Genomic DNA, 12,570 nt, shown 5'->3' on the forward strand with positions numbered 1-12,570 from the left:
CCATCTTCCATTCATCACCTGCTCGTATCCGCAAAAGGTGGTAGGCTCTTCTTAAATCGATTTTGGAAAAGACGGTCGCCCCTTGAACTGCTTCCAGAATGTCTCCGATAAGTGGCATGGGATACCTATCCCTAAGCGTGACTTGGTTTAGGCCCCTATAATCAATGCAAGGACGAAGTTCACTGGAACCTTTCTTTGGAACAAAAAAAAGTGAAGCCCCAGCGGGAGAGAATGAAGGTCGGATCAGGCCATGATGTGAATTAGAATCCAGATATTCCTTGAGAGCCTTCTTTTCCTTGAGAGAAAGAGAAAACATTCGTCCAAAAGGGACAACAGCATTGGGCTGGAGAATAATCTGACAATCCTCTGGTCTATGAGGAGGTAACTCCTGCGGGCCATCGTCTGTAAACACCTCCTGATAGCGGAGATATTCTTTAGGGATGCTGTTTACCTTCAATATATCTGAACTGGAGGTTATATCTGGAAAAATGTGGACAGAGGTATGCATGGTCTGCGAAGAACATGACCGACGACAAAATGTTGAAGTAAATGACAGTTGATTCTTTGTCCAGTCAATGGTCGGGTTATGCTTCCGAAGCCAAGAGATTCCCAGGATTACTGAAAAAAGTGCTGCTCGGATAAGGTCGAATTGAATGGTTTCGTTGTGATATAGGATCTTCATCTGCATAGGAGATGTGGTATGGGTGATAAGACCCGAGCTGAGTGGTCTACCATCCACACCTTCCACCTTTTGGTCCTCTTCTTTCTGCAAACGGCGAATACCGACCTTTTCCGCCCAAACCAAGTCCATAAAGCAGCCAGCAGCGCCGCAATCCAGTAGAGCCAGAACCTCATAGGACTGCTGAGAGATGCATAACTCTACTCTGACTACCATAAGACGGTTGTCTTCTGTAGTAAGCATGGGTGTGACTGATAAAGAAACGAAGGGACCAGGAAATCCCCCTCGGTAACTTGTCCCTACTAGCTCCGAGGACTGGCGTTTCCCGAACGTCTTGGTGGTACATTAGGGCAGTCTCTAAGAATATGCTGGTTAGACCCACAATACATACACAGGTTGTTCTCTCTGCGTCTTCTTCTTTCTTCCGAGGTGAGTGGCCCTCGAGTAGTTCCGATTTGCATTGGCTCTTCTTTCGGCATACAGGTAGGAGAAGGAGAGGTAATCCCAGGATCAGGCGTAGCAGGAAATCCACGGTGTCTTCGACGTTCAGACAGCCGTTCTGAGAGATGGAAATCCAGCTGAACCACTGTAGACCACAAGTCGGTTAAAGTGGCTGGTCTGGTTACCCTTGCTAATTCATCTTTAAGGTCTTCCCTTAATCCTCGGCGAAAAATGGTGTACTGAGCGTTCTCTTGCCAGCCTGCGTCTGCAGCCACCCGTTTAAAGCGGGAGATGTAGGACAGAAGATCTGAGCTTCCCTGTCGAATGTCCAGTAACTGTTCACTGGCGACTACCGCTGTCTCTTGCCTCTCGAAGGCCAATTTGAACTGGGCAGTGAAACCGGCGTAATCGTGTAGTAACGGGCTGACACCGGTCACAAGCTGTCATGATCTCTGCTTCCAAAAGATCAGGACTTGCCCGACTCCCTTGGAAGCAGACCCATAACCCCGGTTCCGAGTGCCAGCCAGTCCCAATTGGGACCTTTTGGACCCTGTCCTGGCGCCAGTGGCACCAGGCTCATAAAGATGCCCAGTCCCAGCGCTGGAAGCGAAGGGCTCATAATGCTTGGGTGGACTTACCTGCAGCAGACCATGCTGCTTACTTACCTGCCAGTTGAACCCCTGATCCTCTTCTGTTTGGGACTACTTTTCCTGTTGGGTGGGGCAGGAGCCACTCCCTAGGTTCAGAACACTGGAACTCTTCTGGAAAGCAGGAACTCTTTTCTTAGGTGTGGCTGTGGAAGGAGTTACCTAAGCACTACAGGAGGCTATTTAAACCACACCCGATGGATGAATCTTGCTTTGCGTTATTCTGCATTCTCTGCAGCAGAACGCTCATCGTGTCTTCTGCTTCTGATCCTGGGCCTAAGGGAACAAAGGCTTACCATCCTGGAATCCAGTCTTCAGCAGCACCTGTAAAGACAAAGAAAGAACAGGTTAGCACTACGGTCTTCAGTGGCAGCGCATCTCTTACCTGGTCCATCGGCTGTCACCAACGCCTCGCGCTGCATTCCGGCATCTGAAAGACAAAGGCTTACCTACTCTTCGCATGCTCCGGAGGTCTTCGCACTGCATTCCGGCATCTGAAAGACAAAAGCTTACCAGCTCTTCGCACGCTCCGGAGGCCTTCGGCGCTGCATCCCGCATCTGAAAGACAAAAGAAGGTGCGTTTAAAGACATTGGGCAACTTTATTACTCACGTGCCATTACTCCTTCCCACGCCGAATCCAGTGGGTATTCCAGCACCCTTCAGCTTCTCTAAAGCTCCGAACTTGTACCTGCAAGATAAAAGGGACAGTTAGTGCGCATCGTGAAGCAGGCTACAAGCGCTTACTTACGTGCTTCCAGGCGCTTCTATTCCTCACGCGGGTTCGATCCTCAACTCTCATCAGCCCGCCATCCGCCATCGCCGGAACCCCTGCAAAACAAGAGATATCATTACAAAAGACTTTTAAGACATTTGAAGTGCCCAGAACTTACCGTTCGTGCAGTTAACGACGGACAGCAGGTCAAGAGGCCTGCACCCTTATCCAGTGAAGAAACTGGTTACGGCACCCTGAGAAGAGAAAGGGAAGAGGAGAGAGGCACCCAATAACCCCAGTTCATTAATCCCATATTTTCTATCTGCAGACATCTTACTCTTCGAGTCAGACATACAGTGCACAGAGGTCCAGCCCAAAGAGCCAACCGTGTGTTACACATCACCTTTGAAGATATGGCATTCACCCAGTCAAGACCGGCGCCTCTGCGGGAATCAGGTGAGCGTTACACAAGCGGGGTAGCCCAGGAAAGAGCGTTACCCGTAAGGTTAGAAATCAGAAAACCTATGCGGGCTGCATCCGAGGCATATGTCTGAGGTCTGAAGGTGAAATAGATTATGCAAGCCTCCATGAATTCCTTAAATCTAGTAGGTGAACCATCATATTTACCGCAGGCTAAGGGCATGGGAGGCAGATCACTCCGGGACTGTTCGAAGTGGTCGACTCGCTGTCTCAAAGCAGCGTTTTCAGCTTTCACAGCCTGTAATTCTAATGTTACATTCTGCATTGCGGTGAGCAGCTCTTGGACCTGTTCCGGAATAGACATTGTAATCTCTTTCTGGCGTTGCAAACTGTCACGGATGATGGGAACCAGCGGATTATCCTCCAAATCTGATAATTCAACGTCCACCTCCCCTTTCTCCTCACCTGTCTCCTTCGAAACGGTTTCTCGTCTGGAGGCCTTGTTCTTGGGCTTCTTCTTTGTGAAGAGGTACGGCCGTCCGCGGGAAGAAGCCACCCTGATCCCCTGATAAACAGGGAAGCAACCGGCCCCCGTCCCGCAGAAACCAAAGCGAGAGGAAAAAAGCAGCCGCTAAAAAAACCTCTCTACGATGTAGTTGGTCCGGATGCTGTGCAGGAAGAGATGACTGGAGAGCCCGGAAATGCAGGAAAATACCGGAGCAGGAGAATCAAGGTAAGTCTCTCGGTGCGGCAGTAGGCTGGATAGTCCGGAGATGCTGATACTGAACTAGGAGCAGTGCGAGGGACTGGAATGGAAGTACCGCCAGGAACCAGGAACGAGATCCGGGTGAAAGGAAGTTGAGGAGAAACCCCGAAAGGTAAGAGGACCGAGGGGACGGAAAGGCAGAAAAAGGGAAGGAAGGGGGAGAAGCTGAGTGAAAGGATACCGCGATAGACTCCGCGGAAAATGACAACAGGAAAAGGCACGGAAAACAAAGTAGCACGGCAACCAGGAAAAAGAAACAAAGTTGCAACGCACAGAGCCCGGGGGAGGGCGTGGTTAAATACAGAAACAAGAGAAAAAGACTAGACCGTCAAACCAGGAAGTGAAAGGAAAAAACACGGAACAATCTAATGGCGCCGCCAACGCCAAGCCTTCCATAACCGCCAGCGACCACCAAAAGACGGCGGCATGACAATTTCAGACCTTAATTTTTCAACCTCCTCATCATCCTTTAAAATTGCAGTATTCATCCTCCAAGTATATTGCTTCCGATCTGCACCATCCATTGCAATGTGCATCGATACATGAGCATGATCCGTTAACAGTATATCACCTAATGTACTGGCCTTATGACATTCCGTCATTTTCCCAGCTGTCAGAATCATATCCAGCCTAGAGTATACCGAGTGTGCTCCCGAATAAAAACTATATTCCCTTGCAGATGGATGACTTAACCTCCAACAATCCTGCAAGGCGTGCTCTTCTAGTAAGTCCCGTAAAGATTGATAATGGCGATCAACATGACCACTCGCCACAGACACACTCCTATCCATGTTCTTGTCCAAGACAGTATTATAATCACCGCCTACAATGATATTATGTGTGCCCAAATCCTGTAATGTTTGAGCCACTCCCCTGTAAAATGACCCATCATCTACAGAGGGGGCATAGATATTACATAATGTCACTACAATCCCCTGTATGTGAACTAGTAATGCCACCATCCTCCCGTCCCGATCTGACACCTCTTTCAACACTTTCATTGGGACATTCCTCCTGATCAAAATAGCAACCCCTCTAGAACGAGAGGAAAAGGATGAACCGTAAACCCTCCCAACCCACCCCTTTTTTAGGGTCTCAATTTCATCTTTGAGCAGATGAGTCTCTTGAATAAAACCAATATCACATTTTTGTTCCCTCAAGTAGGACAAAACCTTCATTCTCTTCTTTATGTTGTTTAACCCATTCACATTCCAAGTGATTACATGCAAATCCCCCGCCATTCTTATTATCCCACCAAATGACTCGAAATGCTCCAATAGTGCAGCCTCAGCTAAATGCACAGAACCCAAAAATCGACCAACAGATGCGCACCGTACCCCACCCCCTCTGAAAACAAAGCAAGTCAGCAACAACAACAACAACAATAATGTTTTAAAAACCAAAAAGAACATAACTAATAGTCCAATGTCCTGGACACCTCTCCTATAAACCAATGAACGCAATCACTCAATATCGACAGGAAACCCCAATACAATACAGACACCACCTTGTCTGAAATCGAAAGTTTAGAAATGTACATCATCATCCCAAGGTGTACCCTTTCAATGAAAGGGAAACAAGACCTAGTAAGACTCAAACCATCTATTCAATCATCACACTCCCACCCGACAAAGCCAAACATATTCCACATGCTCAAACAAATTATCCAAAGATACAATATCCCGACAACCTACCTTGCACATAACACAGCCACATACCAGGCATACAACTCTCAAAACATATACATGTAAGCCTAGCCGCAATACAAATCAGCACCCCTCAACATGGAAAAGAACCCACCAGATTCAGTCACAGCCACCCGAATCCCTAGAATGATCCATCTCACACATATATATACAAGCATCTCCATCACCACGCCAACCGAAGCAAAACTCCTCATATATTTATCCCTCACGTAAGCCTTAAAGTCCAGCACAATCTGATCAAACACCCCTGACAACAGTCTACTCAGGGATCCAAAGTGCGTGCGTAATGGGGATCCATGTAACAACTTACAGTACCCGTCCTCGAATCAGGTAATTTGCCCACCACCCCGCTCTAATAACTTCAACCCCCCTAATCCTAAATAGTATCATCAATCCAGTAGGGAAGGACATTATAATCAGACAGAGGGTAGAAGGTAAAGGCTATAGTGAAACCCCTGGAGAGTAAAGGCAGCCTAAATGTTATGGCAGGGCCATGGGAAAAGCAGGGGAAACTAAGGAAAAGTGGCAGGCGGGGGAGCGGTGCAGAGGGGTAACCTGAGTCACCTATAATCCGCGACCATATGAGAAAGTTGGGCATAAAATATATGGTATAAATAGCAAAAGCCAATCGTCAAATCAAATCAAGTTTAGAGGAGCTTGGGGAGAGGCAGGGGAAAAGCCAGGGAAGCAGCAGAAGGAACAGTGATAACATTTATGTTAATAACCCATGCATAATGAAGGACAGAGACAGATGATCACAGTAAAAGCAACAATTAACATAAACACATGAGGAAGACTAAAACCAAAATAGACAGTGCATGGTGAAAAAAGGAAAAAACACAGTGAAAGCATGGAGACGCCATCATGCACGGCTGCACCCAGCACACAGTTTGAAATCAGGCAAGGGAGCGGATTAGTCAATAAAACACACCGGAGTAGTCCAACGACCGCCAAATGAGTCTCCATGGGAACGAACAATGAAAGCAAATCCTCCCGTCCAGACTGAACAGCTGTAGATCAATGTAATTCCCGTCAGGCTTTCGTACGACAAACATACCTCGAAGCAGCAGCCTCGCCTGCCTTCACTCCGTATCCATGACCACCAGACAGAAGATCCAGAGACTCGGCCAAATTCCACACCAACTCGGGCCGCGGAAAACGTGAACACAGGAAGTCACAATCACTTCCTGACTACGGCGCATGCACGTGACAGTCGCATAGCGGGGTACTTTCCTCAAATTCATGGAGCTCCGACGTTCTGAAAACAGACGCAGAGTCCACGCAAGTCAAGTGTACATTTAAAACATGCGAACAGTCTAAAAACATTACGGTCCAGCGGTTTCAGCGCCATTTTAAGTCCATATATATAAACAAGGGGAATCCAAAAATGCAATGAACCAAACTGATAATGGCAAAGTCTAAGTCACTAACAATGTCAAGCACACTTATCTCTCAACGGCTCCAGCCAAGTCAAGGCTTCCTTGGGGTCAGAGGTTCTCCTGTCACCTTCCGGTAGTCCCAAAGTCAAAACATTAGCCCTATTCAGATAAGCCTTCACCCCCACAAGCCTGGAAAAATCCTTGACTTCTCTAAAGGACTTCCTGATGGATAAAGTCTCTTTAGGATAATCAGGATATATAGATATGAGATTACCCTTGAAGAAGGACCTCCCCTTCATCCGTGCAGCTCCAAGAATAGTTTCTTTGATCCTGGTGGTCATCAAGGTGATCAGAATTTGTCTTGCCATGGGGCCATTGCTCCTCCCCACTCTGTAGATGTTATCAATGTCTCCAGGAGACACCTGATCACAACCAAAGCAAGACTTCAGGATGTCCAACACCAGATGTAACAGGTCCTCTTCTGCAGATTTCTCAACTCCCACCAGCCTCAGGTTCTTGTTTCTAATTTTGAGGTCCAGCTCCAGGTTTTTTTCTTTACCTTTTCGGATCTCATCCTTAAGAGTATTATATGCTCTGAAGCTACCCGCAATCTCAGAAGTCACAGAGACAAATCCCTCTTCAAGGCTAGTAACCCTGCTGTCCAGATGCGAGACTCTCTTGGAAAGATCATCCATGGAAAACTTAACCTCCCCCACATCTTGGGCTACTTTCCCCAGGTCCTGGGCCATCTTAAGTAGCAGTGAATAGATATCTTGAGTGCTAGGAATCTCATCCATGTCTGCTGTTGAAGATGTTGGTTAGATTTCTTAGGTATAGGGTTTTCTGCCTCAGCAATCTTCTTTTTGGCATTCATAATCTTATATTATCAAAAACAGGAGAGGGCCAGGAGCAAGAGGAGTAAGCTGTCTTCATTACAGTTACCTAGGGATCTGACTAACTGGAAACAGCTGGGCCTCCTCAGCAGGCTTTGCTATTAATGCTAAATATTGTAATCCTAGAGAACATACGCATAATTGTAGCAGAAAAGTGATGTCACTCTGTTTGTGCAGACGTTGCTGCAGCCATGCATTGCAAAATGGCAGAATTGCATAGTGTTAAGCATTTGCTGCACGGGTTGGAGAGTGAAAACCTCGGATCTGTATAAGGGTGTACTAGTATGGAATTACAGAGCCCTTTGTTCATGCAGATACAAAACATTGTATCTGCATGTACTTTAGATGCAAAACAGATCAATGTGGACGGTGTTAAAAAAACAAACAAGAAGATCACTGATGTTTGTGACAATAGTGTGATGAGCCGATTGTGATCGCTGCAGGACCAGATGCTGTATCTGTTAATTTATTAATTTGATTTTTTTCCCAAAAGATGATAGAATGATGTGACACTCCCCAGCCATACCACACCCCTATGTGCCCGATTTACAAAACGTTTCTAATGGGATTTTTCCATTGAGAAGTGCTTTTGTAAATCAGGCCATATGGTGCCTTCTAGGGTAGGGCTCAGCTCCGTAAACTTCCTAAATAAAGGAAAAGTAAAAAAAAAAAACAGAACAACGTGCTGATGTGGATTGTTATATTTAAAAACCTTTGCATTGCAGCATGTATTTTGAAGGAGATACTGACATGTGTAACAAAGCCCTAACCCTGTGACAACTAACATTCAAAACAGCCACTAGAACTGCGTTGTTTTTATTTTTTCAGTGACCAAACCTCTCTTCATTTCGCACCAAACTTGTTTGTCTTTGTTTATGGTGTGAAAGCTGTCACATAAAAGCTTGCCATGTTTCCTCAGGGCTGACAAACAGTGTTAAGATCCACACTGAGCCACACAGCGATGGTACATGTGCTCTCTGGCAGCAGTCAGGGGTAAAGCAAGCAGAGAACTTGCCATCGCAAAGCAGGCCCGCAACAGCCGAAAGGGGCCCGCTTGCCATTTGTCTGGCTGACGAACGTTAGATCCGCCTCTGCCCCTCCTCCTCCCACTCCCCCTGCCCCCAGGGGGCCGTGACCGCCTTCCCTGGGTGGGCACGAGAACCCAGCCTTAATTTTTTTTTAAACAAATTTTTAAAGAAAAAAACATTTTTTTAACAGAGGAAAGTAAAAGTGGGTAGGGGGAGCTCTGGGCAGGGGTGGCTCGTTCATAATGGGCGAGTGGGCTCACCAAATATGGGGGAGTCGAGGAGCCAGCCCAGTGAAACACAGAGTGCTCCCTCAACTGATTTTTCCAGCTGAGGGCGCGCTCCTGGGCTGGCTGAACTGTCAAAGGGAAACGTTGTTTCCCTTTGACAGTTCAGTTCCCCAACCGCAAATGCTCAATGAGCAATGCAAGGCCGGGGTCATTTTGCTTCGCTAGCCTTGCCTAGCTCATCAGAAATGCTGGCTGGGGAACTGCATGTCTGTATGTGTGAGGGGGAGCTCCTGTGCCTCCTCACACATACAGACCGAGCAGGCTGGAGCGGGGCGTTTCAGAACCCACGCGCCGGCCCCTGCACGCATGTGCAGGAATCTCTTGTTTCCAGGGATGGACTGGGAACCAAAAGAGGCCCTGGAAATAATGTTTAAAGTGGCCCCATATTACACATCTTCTGCAATTACAACCCTTTCCCTATGAGGAAATGCGGAAATACCACACAAAAAAGGCCCGGGGTGCAGAGGCCAACTGGGAAATATTCAGAGGTCCCTATAGGCCAGTCCACCCCTGTATGTGATGAACCAACATCCCCAAACCATCTGGTGACTAGTGCAGGTGTTGCACGCACCAGCTATATGGCATAATCAAGTGGTGAAACAGTTTTTAAATCACATGAGGTGGACTGGGAACCAAATAAAGTCCCTGGAAATCATTTTCAAAGTTTCAGCATGCCCAACCCTTTTTCACAAAATGAAATGTCTATTTTTTAGGTTATGAAAATCCCCTTGGTAGGTCCGGTAACATGGCTCCATTTAGGCAATCATTTACTATATAATTATTGAAATATTAAAAATATTCCATTCATGAGCGGTTAGGGTGGTCTTAGAAATGAGCGCAGTAGTTGCGGGTGAGCTCAGCAGACACTGGTCGGTCTCCAGCGACCCCCTTGTGCATTGCGTTGTGCTTATGCCTCTCAGTGCTCTTGAATCAGTAATGAAGACATTGGTCCTGCTTTTGGCACTTTTGCACCAGGGCAGCATTCTACTGCTTCAGGACATTATGTATGGACAATGCACAACGATGGTTTAAAATTGCAATGCACCTGTGCAAAATCCAAAACGTGAATAGGTTGTCCAGGACAGGGCACGACGGAGCATATTCATTCATGAAATTGCTCTGGTGCATATGTATCACCGGAGACAGAGAAGTTGTTTAGTTAACCAATCGCAGAAAGTTTAATAATAGTAGTAAATTATTTACCAGTCAGGCTGATAAATCTTTATTTAAGAAGTTCTGTAGCACTGTGGAGTCCAAAATCATTGTAAAATTAGATTTGATAAGACTAGTTGAACCAGCACCTAGAAGCTGTAGGCGGGAGGGTACAGAATGTAGCGCTACAAAATGTAATGTCAAAATGATTGTGAATTTTTCTCTATGCTCTCTGATTTAAATTAAACCCGTATTATCTGCAAAGTTACTACAGTGCGAAACAGTGTAAAGTGCAGCACAAGTTACAAACCCTACACATTTTAGGGGAAAATACAGGCACTCTCCAACCAGCATGGCTTTAGCGGTTATTCTTTTCGCTCACTTACAACATGTTTATATAGCACGTGACATCCTACGGACAATAACCAACTGAAAGAATTCAAATTAGGAACCCCTCCTGCGCTGTTTTAATTTTTTGGCTGCTGCCTGGTACAGTCTTTGCAAATTGACACCCACTAGTTTTTTAGATTTTGTTAGGGGCTGCTGCAAACAGGGCTATGGGTGGGTGGGTACGTCCCAACCCACGGCACTGCTCGTTCTAAAGACTGTGGTAACGCTTGGACAAAGTTTACCTGTAGTCGTCGGTTCTTACCTCGGAAGGGATCCATAGCCGCTGAGAGCAGCGCGGCGAGTAGAGCCAGGCAGGCGCCACTGTTCATGGTCACCTGCTGAGGAGGTGATGGCCGACTATCAGGGGGTGAGGGAGTCTTCTGCGCACTAGCTGTGCTGAGATGGAGGGAGAGATGGAGGGAACACGCCTGTGGGCTTTGCTCGTCAGAAGCCTTGCAGGGCCCAACTAAAGCACACAAAAATGCACAGGCAGCTGCGCAGGCAGCTACGCAGACATTCATCATGTGTCCTCACCCCAAGTAAAGAGGCCCTAGGTGCCCGAGGCCTACCAGGGAAACTCCTGGTGTCCCGGTGGGTCCCTCCAGGCCTGCTTGCTTCCTGATTCCTGTTCATGATGCAAGAGCTGGAGCGCTGGGGAGGAAACTTCAGGACCGGGGCAAAAGGTATGTTTACGTTCATTTATTTTTTATTTAAATGTGTATAGATGCGTGTATGCTTGTGTTATGAGTGACTCTATGGTATGGGTGCTTGTGTGAATGATAGAGTGCTTGTTGTGTGAATGGGTGTGTGTGTGTTTGTTTTGGTCTGTTGAGCTGATTTTGGCGAGTGGGGGGACTAGGAGGAAGGAGGGTTGTGCAACAAAGGCATTTTAAAAATGCCTTTGTTGCACAATCCCCCTACCCACCTGCCAAATTCAGCTCTCCTCCTGAGGTGCTGTGGATCCCAGGGGACAGGGATGGCATTTTATTACTGGACATCTATCATAGATATCCAGTCAAAAATACCATGCTTTCCCCCTGTTCCCCCAGCACCTTGTGCACATACATATTCACATTGATTGTGTGAGTGTGTTGGGCGCTGTGGAGCCCAGGGGACAGGGATGGCATTTTATTACTGGACATCTATCATAGATATCCAGTAAAAAATACTATGCTTTCCCCCGTTCCCCCAGCACCTTGTGCACATACATATTCACATTGATTGTGTGAGTGTGTTGGGCGCTGTGGAGCCCAGGGGACAGGGATGGCATTTTATTACTGGACATCTATCATAGATATCCAGTAAAAAATACTATGCTTTCCCCCGTTCCCCCAGCACCTTGCGCACATACATATTCACATTGATTGTGTGATTGTGTTGGGCGCTGTGGGGCACAGGGGACAGGGATGATATCTTTTTACTAGACATCTATCAGATGTCCAGTAAACAATACCATGTCTGCCCCCTGGATCCCCCCCGGCGCCAATTGCAAACTGTTTGGCTTTTTACCCCATTTCTTTTAAAGGTATGTTCCAAAATGCAACATTTTGATCCATTATGTAAAAGAACTAACCCCCCCCCCCCCGGACTCCTTCGCTACGCTCAGTCGCTCTGGCATATCTGGGGGGAAAATGTATGGCCTTCCACTTAAAGGATTCACCAGCTGCCACTGACCGTGGGACTGTGCTGGGAGCAGGGTGGCAGGAGCCGAGGGACTTTGCTGGGAGCAGGATGGGCAGGAGCCATAGGATATTGGTGGGAGCAGGGTAGGGAGATCTCAGGGTCTGGGGTGGGGAGAGCCCAGGGTCTGGGTAGGAGTGGGATGAAGGAGCCCAGAGACTGATGGGAGAAGGTGGGGGAGCCCAGAGGCTATACTGTTAGTAGGGTGCGGTCACAGCTCTCAATAGTTCAGAGCCATTTGGACTTACTGTCCATTTGGTATTTTTGAGGGGGCCCGGCTATAGACAGAGGACTGGAGTTGTGGTTCTGTAGACATAGACAACAGACTGGCATACCCTACCACCCACCTCCCCAGCACAGACCAGAAGGACAGCTGTTTAGGAGTAATC

At 47.3% G+C, this 12,570-nt stretch overlaps 1 protein-coding gene across 1 annotated transcript in view; it reads right to left on the reverse strand.

The window, feature by feature from the left end:
- MDM2 (MDM2 proto-oncogene) overlaps positions 1-10,784 on the reverse strand; it is a 359,362-nt gene extending 348,578 nt beyond the window's left edge. The window contains exon 1 of the mRNA XM_069629717.1: positions 10,764-10,784. The gene's annotated coding sequence lies outside the window, so the exon portion shown is untranslated. The remainder of the gene's footprint in view (positions 1-10,763) is intronic.
- Positions 10,785-12,570: the final 1,786 nt, after the last annotated feature.

This window comes from Ambystoma mexicanum, chromosome 12, assembly GCF_040938575.1.
Source record: "Ambystoma mexicanum isolate Mex_15411 chromosome 12, UKY_AmexF1_1, whole genome shotgun sequence".
Taxonomy (NCBI): Eukaryota; Metazoa; Chordata; class Amphibia; order Caudata; family Ambystomatidae; genus Ambystoma; species Ambystoma mexicanum.